Genomic DNA, 16,219 nt, shown 5'->3' on the forward strand with positions numbered 1-16,219 from the left:
ATTCTAAAACTTGTTAGAGCTTTTCATGGAAGCCCTTGTAGCCACATGATTGTGAAACAGTGTTTGGGACATCTTTAGCTACTGTACATATTGCAATTCGTTTTAGATTGCACTGTCATGATGCATTATGCACTATATATTCTTCCTGAATTAGTCTTTTGCCAGATAAATAAAAAACAGATTTTCAGTAACTGTTTACAATACATTTTTGCACTGTACCGAAAACATACATAACCGTGACCCTGAAATTGCAATACGTACCATACTGTGGGTTGGATGTACCATTACACCCTTAGTATGTACTGTACATATTGATCTCCCAGAAGGTATATTTCACCTAATTTCGCTTTATAGGGGCTTATAAGCATGATATATCAACACCAGTAGTAATGATCTGATGCTCATGGACAATTATGTTATAAACCCATCACCCTGATGGCCATTACAATGTGATCAGTGATTAAGCAGTACTACATTGCCATATCTTTACATTTTATTGCCATACCTTTTAAGGGATTATGATTATATTTATAATGTGTTAGTAGTATTGCTATACAGAAAAGTGTATTTAAGGCTTTATGTGGATCTATAACAATGTTTGTACTACATTATAATTATAACAAAGATTGATACAATGTGACTACTATCATAATGTAAGTACAATGATCAGAAAAAAAAGTACTGTATCAAGTCGGTTCGGAGTATTGTATTTTCTAACTGTTCCGTAACACTGAGGCACAATGCTAGGATTGAATATGCATGAAGCAAAGGGTGACAATGTCATTTGCATAAATTTAATGAGCTTCTCCGAAAAATTTGGACACCTGCAGAAAAAAGCTGACATTGTTCAAAGGCTTTCATAAAACTCACAATAATGGCCTTGGCTCCCAGACAAAGCTCAGTTATACAGCTAATCAGTGGATTTGACATCTCTGTCACTGGGAGGGTGTTTTCTTTGGAGGGAAAATGTGCATGGGAGATGAGATTTCAACACTGCTAAATGGATGACATAGATAGTTAGGCTGATACAGGGCTGAAGCCTTGTTTCACAGGGAAAGTTGTGAACAGTGCACATCGCTGTGTTGATGGTTGGTGCAGTGAAATGCCACAGCCTCTTGTATTTTGATGAAAGTGGTTCAATCGTCAACAGCCACATGGGCAAACTAATTACCAGTGCAAGTTGATTTCCTGGTTCAACCTCTCCACAGGAAAGCCTCTGCCCAAGCATTGGGGCACAATGTTAAACTGAGAAAAGGTGCTTGTCCTTACCTTAACTTTCTCCTTTGTGATATGTTATGGGTTTTACAGATGAAATAAGGATTTTTACATTCAGCCTATTAACCTCAGTACAGTATGTGGTGCATCATAAACCGTGTGGTTCGAGTTCTGAATGTTGATTGGCTGATAGCCATGGAAAGCAATGAGACACAAGGGAGTGTGATGTATGGCCAATATACCACAGCTACGAGCTGTTCTTAGGCACAATGCATCAGGGCGTGCTGGATACGCTTAGCCTTGGTATATAGGCAATACATCGCAAACCCCTGAGATGCCCCATTGGCCTTCTGAACCGGCTACTCTGCGATGGGTTTTTCCTAAGAACAGCACTAAGCTGTGGTATATCTCAAAGTGTTCTGTCCACACTGACTGTGCTCCCTGTAAGCCTGTCTTAGAAGAAAACATTTGAAAATGGCCTTAAAGACGACAGCTTTTGATAATGATGCTCGTCACTTCGGATCGGATGTCTGCATCAGACTCTGGATTTGATTAGGTTGGATTAAGCTTGATCTTCAGTTGCTAACTTCTCAAGGTCACTCAAGAAGGCTTGTCCTGACTGTGGAGTTGCTGTTGCCAAGTGGACAGCTGAAACGGACCGGGATCCATGGTGGGCATACCAATGCACAGGTTAGGATGAATAAAAGTAGAGTATTTGAAGGACAATCAACTTCGGTATTTCCCCATAGGTCCCCATACTCACACGTGTATATATATATACACGTGTGAGTATTAGATTAAGTGAATGAGAAAGCAGCCTACACATTTTCTGCACCATGTATGTGTACACATTTGTGTACAAATTTTCACGAGAATTTTTTCTCTGTGCTTTGTGTCTGTAATTGCATTTCGTAGGGCACGCTTGAATGACACTGACATCTCAATGAAAAAAAGCATTTTCCTTAAGCCTCTGCATTTCTGTGAAGGATGGGGTTTATTACACTACCTATGTGGACTGTCTGTTGGTTTGCTTTTCTTTTCTGCTGAAGGGAAAGCATCTGTGGTAGACAAATGTTAATGACCACTCTTTCCAGCGTTTAGCGGTGGAGGCACAGGTTAGGTAAAAAAAATACCTTTCATCAGCTTCCTTGCTAACAATGTCTGAGAAGAAAGAGAAGGGAGGCTAGGCGACATGTCATGGGGGTACAATGTCATGTTCTGCATGATGGACTGGACACCCCTAGCTAGTGATTGCCAAACGAGGATTCATTAGCGTTATTTTAGCAGCGTTATATTATGCTTGCAGCACTCAGATTTTTTTTTATCACAACAAAAGCCATCATTAAAATTCATACAGCAATATAGATAACAATATAGTCTGTAAAAAATAATAGGCACAAACAATATTGGAACGGACATTAAACATAAAACGTACAGACTAAATTGCTAACTGTATTGCCTTATACACTCACCTAAAGGATTATTAGAAACACCAGTTCAATTTCTCATTAATGCAATTATCTAATCAACCAATCACATGGCAGTTGCTTCAATGCATTTAGGGGTGTGGGTGTAGTTCAGGAGATTGTCTTGACCAGGACCACATCCCTAAATGCATTGAAGCAACTGCCATGTGATTGGTTGATTAGATAATTGCATTAATGGGAAATTGAACAGGTGTTCCTAATTATCCTTTAGGTGAGTGTATATACAGTATACCTTTTTGTGTGAACTTAATATGCCACCCATGTTTCAGAGTTGTGCTGGTTGTACATTGTTGATTGTATCGTACAAAGTCTTTATCCTGTTTAATGAGATTGAGATCTAACATGTTTTTGACCTGGATCTCCCCGACACAAAATCCTGACAGGGAATATTGAGGAGATTTCTACAGAGGAGGATAAAGGACATGCTATCTTTAGACATGCCATCAGCCCCCAGCTTTCTGGGAGATAATAATAAGAGCGGGCTGGTTTGTTGCCTCAATAATTCATTAAAAAAAATAGATGAACATGATTACATACTGTACATAACGTTATGCCACACCCACAGACATGTTTATGTTGATGCAAAGAGACTAGATCTGAACAACTCTCTGAGGACTCCCCAATCAGAAATGTGATTAATCCTTCTGATTGGTGTTAGAAAATCTTTCCATGAGATTGATCTGAGAAACCATTGACCTTGGCCAGAACCAACAATGATAAGGTGACAAGAACAAATTTGCTTTAAATCTCTGATTTATGAGAGGATCCAATCACTATTATTTTGTGTTGTACACAATTCCTTATTTAGAATTCAACTTAACAACAGTTACAGAAAGGTTATAGTATAAGAAGTATCTCAGTGTGCATGCACTTTTAACCACATTGCTTTATTAGTGTTTCTCCTGTACCTAAAATAATCCATTGGTATATTTTTAACCATACGCAAAGAAAATGCAGTCAAGATGATTTAGTATGACCCAAGTGAAAACACTAATGGTACACCTTGACACTTGTCTAGCGAGAGTTTGACTTGTTGCCCTTTTTTCACTCCTGTCGTTTGAGGCATCATGGAGGATGTCTTCCAGCAATTGCGAAAGAGTTCCACCAGCAGATTACAAACTGGCCGGGATGTGTCGCCCAGGAGCTGCAGACCAACCAGGCAACTGGCGCAAATCTCCCTGAGACCGCAGCTGACAAGAATATGACTGCAGCGAACTAGGCACACAGCGCCATGACCGCAGTTCAACCGCAGTTCACCTGGCTGGGATTTTTTGCCCAGGAGCTGCAGACAGGAACGTAACTGACTGGGACCATAGCTGACAAAGAACTCAGCCAATAAGGAGTCCATCATCCGAAGAGAGGGCGGGGTGTGTCCAATAATAATAGTTCCACAATCCTAACCTGTCCTTCTGTATTGCCGTCGGGTTATAGTCTTTGACTCTTTCCATCAGCTGCGTCCACGGTGACCTGAGACAAGTCCCAGCCCTAGCACAGCAGCTTCCCAGATGCTATTTTTTCATTATAGTTTTTCAAATAAAATGCTCTGCAGGGCCCTACCATATAAACCTGTGTCTGTTCCCTGTGTTCTCCCCATGACAAAGTCTAAAACGATTTTTTGGGGATGAGCTGGTGGATCGGTGAAAGAAAATCATCTGCTTTCTAAAACCTTTGCGAGCATCAGCCTCAACAGCTTCTGTCTTTTTCTCCCACACCCCAGCTCCTGCAGCTCTGTGTATTGTTCTGGAGCAATCCACAGAGGACCCTACAGGTAACAAATCTATTATTTCTATGTTTTTGTCTTGTTTTTCAGAGATGCCAGACAAATTGCAACCTTAAGTTGTCCTGCAAAAGTCCTTAACGTGTCTGCATACATCCCCAAACATATAAAAACTGACTAGAGAATATGCGCACAACTGGTAATAAGCAGTGGCTGTAGAAACTAATTGCGAAGTGTATGATGTGAGCAGAGCCTGTCTGCCCACACTCTCTGGTATAGAGCTGGCAGTATGTCTGATCGCAATGAGGGGGTATGTGTTAGATAGAATAGGTTGTAGCACATGGTGCTAAATAGATATATACATCGATCTACGATGTAGAATGAGACCTTGAGACATCATTAATAAAAAAAAAACGGTTTGCTTTGTTTGGACTGTAATTATCATTAGTTTTTTTCATATTTATAGTACATAAAGTAAACAGTGTCTTTTCAGAGCAAGTGTTTCATTCTCGATAGGTGACACACCCTGTTTAAATTGCCAGTATATTAAGACAAATAATAATCACAGTCACATATGTCGTGATATACTTGGTAGTGATATACAATTCAATTTTGGAGAACCCTCTCAACTTCTTTCATGTAAATAATTAAAGCCATCAAGATGTTTCTTTTTTCTGCAGTTGCTTTATCTTCATCCCCATGTTCAAACCCAATTCCACATATGAACAACTGGTGCCTAATTTGTCAACATGCATACATTTCTCACAAAATTCTGGCTAATGTGGCCATAGTAAAATTATTAGGTTTATTGAAAAAAAAATTTATCTGAAGATTTTTATCTCATGTTTCCATAAATAAAACATCCATACCATAAATATGCAAATTTTTACGTTAATTATAATCCCACCCTGAAAAAGCATTCCATTCACCTTTTAAGGTGTCAAAAGTACCCTAATTTGGTGTGTGATTATGTAATGTTGGAACGAGGCCCTGTCTGTGTCTGAAAGAAAGAGCAATTCTAACATTTATATACTTCCTGTAGTGGTGTGGGCGAAAATGTTTTAATCTGTCTTTTAATCTTTTAATCTATCCTGAGCCCAAGACAAGGTCGTAAGTACAATTGGATAACACAAAAGTGGGGTAGGGAAACTAGAGTGGTATGGGAGACATGCAAGGACATTTTGTGGCTGGAAGCCCTGAATGACAAAAGTTGAGGAAACATCAGGCCCTGGGAACAGAATTCTGAGAAACATAGGGCCCCAGAAACTGAAAGCTGGGGAAATATAGGGCCCCGGACACAGAGGGCTGAGGTAATATAGGGCCCCAGAAATGGACATCTGAGGAAATATAGGGCCCCGGGAAGAAAGAGATGAGGAAATGTAGGACCCCGGGGAATGAGAGCTGGTTACACAGAGCCCTGGGAACTGAGAGCTGAGGAAATATAGGGTCCCGGAAACAGAGGGCTGAGGTAATATAGGGCCACAGAAATTGAAATCTGAGGAAATATAGGGACCCGGGAAGAAAGAGCTGAGGAAATATAGGACCCCGGGGACAGAGAGCTGCTTACACAGATCCCTGGGAACAGAGAGCTGAGGAAAAATACTGCCTTGGGACAGAGAAACTGACTACAGTTGAAAGAACAGCATTGGTTACTTCTAAATGCTGACACGATTTTCATTGACATTACTAAATCTGTCAATTTGAGATTAAATGATGGTCACGGTCTACATTTTCTCTCTCACCTCATGGCCTGGCCAAGTTTGACATGAGGATCTCAGTGGCAAGACATATTATTCACCAAAGATTCATCAACATTTAAAAAAATTTAAATGTTGATGAATTTTAAATATCAATCAGTATGAAATTATTCACTAAGTCCTTTTAACATCAGCAGTTGCCTTTCACAGATACTAAGCCTGAAACCCCAGAGAGCGAGCAGCAACAATAATTAATTCACAGAAGCTACATAAAACTCCCTAGAAGGGTTGGAACATAGGTACAAACTCAGAATGGAGCCTGACTCAGCAATGTGGCCAGTCCAGTACAGGCTGTGCTCTGTAAAGATAATATTAGCACATGACCTTTTGAGCCACGTCAATGATGATTGTTTTTGGATTACCTGCAGGTCGATAAATGCAGACGAGCCATGTGAAGAGTCTCTTTGCAAAATTAGCTCCACAACCAGGTGGACAAGGACAGGGACAACCAGATGGGTTGTGGGCAGTAACAGCAGGAATAATCAGGCAGCAACTGGCGCCGACTGGAAATTAATGTGGAGTATAAACTCTGAGACAACCATGGCCATCATTGCAGGTAACGAGACATGGAGTCAAAATTACAAATGCATCAATAATCTGAGTAATGACGAACATGAGTTGAAGGACACGGAACGACATGCAGAGCAAGGACAGGCCAACAATGCTGCATTAATGTCAATGTAGCCAAATCACTGATACGGGAGAGACGAATCCATAACCTGCATGATATATCGAATCGGCTCTCTGGAAGGCGGGCACATAGAGCATTGGGTATCATCTCAGCACAACGCAAACCCCTCAACAACAACATGCATGACTGCACAGTAATGTAGACCAGGATGCGTCCCCCTTTTAACGGGACATTCAAACCTGCCCGAGTGACTGAAGGCAACACCAATCTGTTTCTAGGTAGAAAACACGCCATTAATGGAAAACAGAAGAAGAGATCCCATCCCAACAATTGGAAATACTAGAACTGCTGCAGCACGCCAATGAACCATGTACCCTGATACATTGCTAGCAGGAGCGCAAGACACCAACAAACAGGAGTCAGTTAAAACAACAACATCAAGCCCCGAAACAGCAGACCCCACATAATATTCATCCAAGACACATGCACCGACCTGACATAACAAAGTAAAATCACAGTACAACCAACTACAATCAAACTAGTGAACACACTACCTTAGCATAAGAACACACAATCCACACAGAGGCCCATAAATGGCATTACACACAAGAAATGATAGACAGACTTGACAAGATGAAGAATATTTAAAACCCTACTTCTCACGTCCATCCACAGTAGGACATACACAGAATGCTCAGCTGGGGAGTGTGCCTACTTTTCCCATTATTGACGAGGTAGGTAGTTCTCAACTGATGCTAGTCTAGTGTGACGTTACTGATAAGAACCTGCAGCCAATCACTAATTGCAACGCTCATGGTTTCACCCTGGAGTAAGAATGTAGACTTGCCAAGGGCCCTACCCATAGAACCAGTCCATCATCACATACTGGCCAATACCTGTACTTGGAATGCCTAATCGCAGTAATTTTAACACTGTTTCATGCGCCATTCATGTCAATGAAAACTGTCAACAATGGAATGGAAGCGGAAAGCCCCCAGCTTTTGAAGTCTCTGTAGCAAAGTGACCCACACACATGAAAATTCAACCGCGTATTTAAGTGCAGCTAGAGTCATAAAAAAATTGAAGTTAGCAAGCAAGTCTAGCAAGTCGAGGAAAAAGTAACCTTACAAACCTGATGTAGCATTTTGTAGAATAACATATTTGCAGAGGTCATATTTTCAATCCCCAAAAATAAGTTTGAACTCCCATCACACAGCTCCCATCCCACAAATCTGTAAATCGACCCGCTCAAGCTCATTTCTGCCTGCACACTGTCAATAAAAATAGCCCAGTTGAGGGGGAAACCACCCCATCCGGCAACAATGCACAACATACCACATCCAACTTGTACGCCTCCAGCAGGAAATTTTCTTCCAGCTTGTGCCAGTCATGGACGAAAAACGATAGCAGCAAGATGACTTCGGAGGTTTGCACCTGCATGCTACTGAGACCAGCACACTTCAGAACTGAGTGAGTAACCTGGCGATTAAATAGTCTGTATGAAATCTGATATTGTGGTAGGAGCAATCCCCTATATCAGGTGACCAAATGACAGGGTTTGCTCTCTGAATTGGTTATGCTACTCAGTACTTAGTGTTCTCTTCTGCTTTTGGGGTACCTTTTTGGTTATCTGGGGTTTTTAGTAGAGCCCTTTCTACCTAGTTCCCACATTAAAGTATAAAATGGGTATTCTGTGATTTAAAAAAAATGCATCACCACCATGGTCTGTCAACAAGTGTCAGTCAATCTTGGTGTCCAGGTTTGGGATGTGGGATTTGACTCAACCATTCCATGGCCATTCATTTCTTCTTTTTGAGTCATTTTGTTTTATCTTATGAATTTTGGATCATTGTTGTGTTGCAAGATTCATGTTGGGTTCAAGTTCAGCTTTTGACAGATTGTCTCACATCCTCCTTAATAATTATTTGGTACAAAATGGAATTCATGGTTGACTCAATGATGGCAAGTTGGCCATGCCCTCAGGCAGCAAAGCAGCTCCAAACCACAATATTATCGCCTTTATGCTTTAACGTTGGTATGGCGGGTATGAGGTTCTTCTATTATTTATTTCATTCCATAAATGCTTTCATTCTTAAATATTATTTATGTGAGGTGCGAGGTTGCGAGTGAGTAAATGGTGAGGCGAAAGAAAGGAAAACCACAAAACGACAACAACACAGAGATCAGGTTCAACTTCTTTACAGTTGTGCTTATAAGTTTGCATACCCTGGCAGAAATAGAGAAATGTTGGCATTGATTTTGAAAATATGTCTTTTATTTTAGGATAGTGATCATATGAAGCCATTTATTATCACGTAGTTGTTTGGCTCTTTTTTTAAATCATAATGATAACAAAAATCACCCAAATGGCCCTGATCAAAAGTTTATATACCCTTGAATGTTAGCCTTGTTACAGACACAAGTTATTGAGTTTGTTAGCTCTCACATGTATACACTGAACAGGCTAGATACTGAGCCACAAGGAGCACAAAAGAACTGTCAAAAGACCTGTGTAACAAGGTAATGGAACTTTATAAAGATGGATATAAAAAGATATCCAAAGCCTTGCAAATGCCAGTCAGTACTGTTCAATCACTTATTAAGAAGTGGAAAAATCAGGGATCTCTTGACACCAAGCCAAGGTCAGATAGGTAGACAAAGATTTCAGGCAAAACTGTCAGAAGAATTGTTCGGGATACAAAGAAACCCCAACAGCTAACCTCAGGAGAAAGACAGGCTGCTCTGGAAAAAGACGGTGTGATTGTTTCAAGGAGCACAATATGACAATACTTGAACAAAAATGAGCTGCATGGTTGAGTGGCCAGAAAGAAGCCTTTACTGTGCCAATGCCACCAAAAAATTTGTTAAAATTTGCCCAACAACACCTTGACACGCCTCACAACTTCTGGCAAACTGTCATTTGTAGTGACGAGACCATAATAGAGCTTTATGGTCACAAGCATAAGCGCTATGTTTGGTGAGGGTTCAACAAGGCCTATAGTGAACAGAATACCATCCCCATTGTGAAGCATGGTAGTGTCTCACTGATGTTTTGGGGGTGTGAGCTCTAAAGGCACGGGGAATCTTGTGAAAATGTATGGCAGCGTGTTATCAGAATATACTGGCAGACAATTTGCATTATTCTGCACTAAAGCTGCGCATAGGACACTTGGACTTTCCAGCAAGACAATGACCCTAAGCACAAGGCCAAGTTGACCATCCAGTGTTTACAGCAGAAGAGACGAATGGGTAGCTATATCACCTGCAAGAATTCGGGCCATCCTAGACAACTATTACAAAAGACTGCACGCTATCATTGATGCTAAAGGGGGCAAATACACACTATTAAGATCTAAGGGTATGCAGACTTTTGAACAGGGGTCAATTCATTTTCTTTTTCTTTGTTGACATGTTTTGTTTTATGATTGTGCCATTCTGTTATGACCTACAGTTGAATGTGAATCCCATAAGACCATTGAATACCATTTGTTTTCTTTACAAATGGTACATGTATTATCAATTCTTCAAGGGTATGCAAACATTTGAGCACAACTGTATACAGCTCCGGAAAAAAATAAGAGACCGCTGCACCTTTTTCTTTGCTTTCCAAAAAAGTAGAAAATGAAGGTTTTGAGTGAGGAGCAGAAGGGTTAAAATTAAGAGACCACTGCAAATTGAATGCTTCTGTTCCTCATTTAAAACCTTCCTTTTCAACTTTTTTGGAAAGGAAAGAAAAAGGTGCAGTGGTCTCAATTTCTCAATTATCTCTATAGAAAAATGCTCGGCACCACACAGTCAACACTTTAACACAATAATCTGTGCCGGTGACACAACATAATTGGTGATGGGGAGCAGGTGTGTCCTTGGGGGTTCTGCTGCCATCAGTCCAACCAATGGTTAGTACACCGACAAGGTGGAGTTCCAGAGAGTGAGAGGGCCTGCAGTGCCACACAGGGCAGTTGTTACATTGCTTTAGCTCATGTAACAACCAGTAACTTTTTCCGGGCAAAAGTGGAATGTTCTTGACTGCCCAAGTCAATAACTGGATATGTCAATAAAGCATATGCTTCTGAAAGTAAAAATGTCCTTAACCAAACAGAAGTTGAAGATGGCTGCTGTAAAGGCCTGGCAAAGCATCACCAGAAAAGATCAGAGATGTAGTTAAGACCACAAAACTGGAGACCCAGACCAAGACCCAAACCCTGGAGACCTAGACCAAGACCCAAACCCATAACAACTTTGTTTAAGATGATGTTGATTCGTCAATTACTTTTGGTTATGTACACTATATGACTAAAAGTATACAGATATCCGACCATCACACCTACATAAGCTTGTTGGACATTCCATTCCAAAAGCATGGGCATTAAAATAGAGTTGCACCCCCTGCAGCAATAAAAGCCGCCATTCTTCTGGGAAGGCTTTCCATAGGATTTTGAAGTGTCTGTGTGGGTATTTGTGCACGTTCAACTAAAAGAGCATTTATAAGGTCAGGCACTGATGTAAGACAAGAACGTCTGGGTCACAATCGCCACTGTAATTCATCCAAAAGTGTTCAGTGGGTTTGTGGTCAGGGCTCTGTGAAGGCCACTCGAGTTCATCCACACCAACCTTGTCCAACCATTTCTTCATGGACGCCACATTGTGGGCCTTCCACAAACTGTTTTTCCTGTAGCATTAAGAGGACCCTTCACTGGACCCAAGGGACCTAGCCAGAACCCTGAAACACCCCAAACCATTATCCCTCAACCACCAAACTTCACAGTAGGCAATATGCATTCCGGTAAGTAACATTTTCCTGGTTTCCGCCACACTTCTGGAAGTTCTGGAACACCTGAACTCAATAATTAGTAGGGGTGTCCACATACTTTCGGTCAAATAGTGTCTGTAATTCCTACATGGTTTATGGATGTATACCCTCAAATACAAGCTGAAAGTCTGCACTTTATCCTCTTAGTCATTGTTTAATTTTACATCCAATGTGCTAGAGTGAAGAACCAAAATGATAAAATTTGTCACGGTCCAAATTCTTATGGACGGCATTATTTATTCTATATTGCCAAAACTACAAAACTTGTCATAGTCCAAATGCTTATGGACTGCACTCTATATTCCATATTGTCTGAACTACTAGCATTATGCTTTAGCCTTAACAGCATTTAACAAATATGTAAGACAACAGAGCATACCCAAGATACACTATGCTACTGACTGTAGAATTAACCTTTCTTTCAATGTTAACATAGGTCCCAATATTCGTCTTCACATGTTTTAATTAATTATAGAGATTAAGATTATACAGCTTGGCCTGAGGGAAAGTTTATTGTGTTAAGTTTAGTGTGACATACACTCATCTAAAGGATTATTAGGAACACCTGTTCAATTTCTCATTGATGCAATTATCTAATCAACCAATCACATGGCAGTTGCTTCAATGCATTTAGGGGTGTGGTCCTGGTCAAGACAATCTCCTGAACTCCAAACTGAATGTCAGAATGGGAAAGAAAAGTAATTTAAGCAATTTTGAGCGTGGCATGGTTGTTAGTGCCAGACGGGCCGGTCTGAGTATTTCACAATCTGCTCAGTTACTGGGATTTTCACGCACAACCATTTCTAGGGTTTACAAAGAATGGTGTGAAAAGGGAAAAACATCCAGTATGTGGCAGTCCTGTGGGCGAAAATGCCTTGTTGATGCTAGAGGTCAGAGGAGAATGGGCCGACTGATTCAAGCTGATAGAAGAGCAACTTTGACTGAAATAACCACTCGTTACAACTGAGGTATGCAGCAAACCATTTGTGAAGCCACAACACGCACAACCTTGAAGCGGATGGGCTACAACAGCAGAAGACCCCACCGGGTACCACTCATCTCCACTACAAATAGGAAAAAGAAGCTACAATTTGCACGAGCTCACCAAAATTGGACAGTTAAAGACTAGAAGAATGTTGCCTGGTCTGATGAGTCTCGATTTCTGTTGAGACCTTCAGATGGTAGAGTCAGAATTTGGCGTAAACAGAATGAGAACATGGATCCATCATGCCTTGTTACCACTGTGCAGGCTGGTGGTGGTGGTGTAATGGTGTGGGGGATGTTTTCTTGGCACACTTTAGGCCCCTTAGTGCCAATTGGGCATTGTTTAAATTCCACGGCCTACCTGAGCATTGTTTCTGACCATGTCCATCCCTTTATGACCACCATGTACCCATCCTCTGATGGCTCCTTCCAGCAGGATAATGCACCATGTCACAAAGCTCGAATCATTTCAAATTGGTTTCTTGAACATGACAATGAGTTCACTGTACTGAAATGGCCCCCACAGTCACCAGATCTGAACCCAATAGAGCATCTTTGGGATGTGGTGGAACGGGAGCTTCGTGCCCTGGATGTGCATCCCACAAATCTCCATCAACTGCAAGATGCTATCCTATCAATATGAGCCAACATTCTAAAGAATGCTTTCAGCACCTTGTTGAATCAATGCCACGTAGAATTAAGGCAGTTCTGAAGGCGAAATGGGGTCAAACACAGGTATTAGTAAGGTGTTCCTAATAATCCTTTAGGTGAGTGTATAGTTCAATGATGGCTTTAATTTTGAAAAATAAAATCTGAGTTAGAGCTGCTATATTAATATCCTGCTGCTAGTAGAACTGTAATGAAGCCTCGTATGGCCATCACTAGTAACACATGCTTAGAGAGTGTAACAGCTGGGCACAGCCCTATATTCAGTGTCTTTAGGTTCTTTTTCTATGTTCTTTGATAGATTTAACCTGTAAGAGTACTGTAAACTAGAAGCAATATTGGTAGTAGTATTGAGTATTGTAGGCATGGCAAGTATGGCAGTAATATACATAAAAAATTTAAACTAGCATACATTTTTGAAGGAGTAGGATGGGGAATATGTACAGTATGCTAGGAGTATTGAGTATTATAGATACATTTGAGTGTAATATGCTTATGAATGGTACATGCAAGGGAATATTCAAATCTTTGATAATGTTCTGTGCTTAAGCATTGTGTATGGTAGAGGCCTTGACGGAGGGAAGACGGGAGCCGATGATGCGCTCCGCAGACTATACCACTCTCCGGAGGTATTTGCGGTCCGTACGAGGCAGTGATGCAGCCTGAGAGGATGCTTTCAATAGTGCACCTGTAGAATTTGTTGAGAGTTTTTACAGACATGCCAAATTGTTTGAGTCTCCTCAGAAAGTATAGTCATTTTTGGCCATTTTTCACTGCTGAGTTTGCTTGTCTGGACCAAGTGAGGTCAACTTTGATGAACACACTGAGAAACTTGATTTCGGAAGACTCTCTCCACTCCAGCTCCATTAATGTGTATTGGGGCATGACCCCCCCTCTGCTGCTTCCTGAAGTCCACAATAGTCTCTTAGTCTTCCAGATGTTGAGAGTTAGGTTGTTGTCCAGGCACCATGTAGCCTCGTTCTTCACCTCCTCTCTGTAAGAGGTCTCATCGTTGTTGGAGATGAGACCTAGGATGGTAGTGTAGTCCACAAATTTGAGGATAATGTTGGAGCTGTGTGTGGCCCCACAGTCACGCGTGAACAGGGAGTACAGGAGGGGACTGAGTTCGCAGCCCTGGTGGGCTCCGGTGCTCAGGGTCAGTGCAGAGGAAGTGAGGTTGCTCATTCTCACCACCTGGGGTCGGCCCGACAGGAAGTCCAGGTTCCAATTGCAGAGGGAGGTGTTAAGTCCCAGGGTACTGAGCTTAGGAACAAGCTTGGCGGGTATAACAGTGTTGAATGCAGAACTGTAGTCCACAAACAGCATCCTCACTTATGTGTTGCCTTTTTCCAGGTGGGAGAGGGCGGTGTGTGTCGTCAGGGCGATTGCATCGTCCGTAGATTTATTGGGGCGGTATGCAAATTGAAGCTACATAGGGGTCCAAGATGTCAGGAAGGTTGGAGCAGATGTGAGTTCTTCATGATGGTGGAGGTCAGTGCTACAGGGCGGTAGTCATTCAGGCAGGTGATGAAAGGTTTCTTTGGTAGAGGGACAATGGTGGTCTGTTTGAAGCTGGATGGGACTACAGCCAGAGACAGGGAGAGTTTGAATAGTTGGTCAGCGCACCCCCTGATGACACAGCCTGGAATAACACCTGGCCCTGGTGACTCCTGAGGTTCACCTTTTCAAAAACTCTCCTCATGTCAGCCATGGTTAGGGACCGAGTGTAGTTGTCCTGGTCCTCAGTAAGCCTCACCGAAGGAATGGTGTTGGTTGCCTCAAACCGAGCATAGAAGGTGTTGAGCTCATCAGGGAGGGAGAGCATCATTGCTGTTTCTGCCTTTGTATTCTGAGATGTGTCGCAGTCCTCCCCACATGCGTCTGGGGTCAGAGCTGTGGTAATTTGACTCCAACCCATCCCTGTATTCTCTTTTCCCATCCCTGATAGCCTTCCGTAGATCTGGATCTCCTCAAAGCCTCCAGGTCCCCATAGCTATAGGCGGAGGACTGTGCTCTGAGCTTAGTATGGACATCACCATTTACCCAGGGCTTTTGGTTGGGGAATGTCCTGACATTATCCCTCAAATGGGTGGTATTACCCAAGTAGGCCTGTTTGAATTTGTGCGACACGATTTACACGCAACGTGAGACATACGTGAGGGTATATTGTGTCAGAATGGTGATTTATGGCCCTGGGGGGCGGGACTTCCATATTGATGTGACAGGTGGGCGGGACATCCGGTTTGTAGGGTGGGACTTCCTGTATGACGTATGTTAGGGTGGGACTTCCGGTATGACGTATGTTAGGGTGGGACTTCAGGAGTGACGTATGCATGTCCGGTGACTTTGTGATTTATGATTACATTGATGTGTCAGTGTTTGATGTTTTACAACGCCTGATGAGCAAACCAGACTAGTGTTATAACAGGTGGGCTATGTTTGATGATTAACAAATGGGGTTTAGGGTTCCGGAATGTTAAATTCCCAGGCAGTAAATAAGTGTTGTGTCAGCGGTATGGTGTTTGGTGTTAAACAAAAGGGTTCCAATGCCTTGTGGTACAGATGTAAACTTCCATGTTTTGCAATGTGGTGTTTTTCCACAAACACAGAGTTACACGTGAGAGACATGTTTTTCTGTAAGATATAAAGAAGGGGATGGGGCGGGACTTACGAGTTCGGATAGTTTTCAGCCCAATATTCATTTTAACAAGAGATGGGCTTCAAGGTTATATCTGCCCAGTAGTAATGGTCCCAAAATAACCACTAATACAAACTGTAGTATATGCAGGTTAGAAATCATCGTGTCTCACGGTTTGTAGTCCAACACAGCATTACAGCAAGTTAACATCGCATGAGCAATGCTTTTATTTTGAAGGAGCATCCATGGCCCAGGGCCAACCACACATTTCGCAAAGGTAGATTGTGTAGTGGTTGGGGGGGGGGGTTGAAATA

This window comes from Esox lucius, chromosome 16 (assembly GCF_011004845.1).
Source record: "Esox lucius isolate fEsoLuc1 chromosome 16, fEsoLuc1.pri, whole genome shotgun sequence".
Classification (NCBI taxonomy): domain Eukaryota; kingdom Metazoa; phylum Chordata; class Actinopteri; order Esociformes; family Esocidae; genus Esox; species Esox lucius.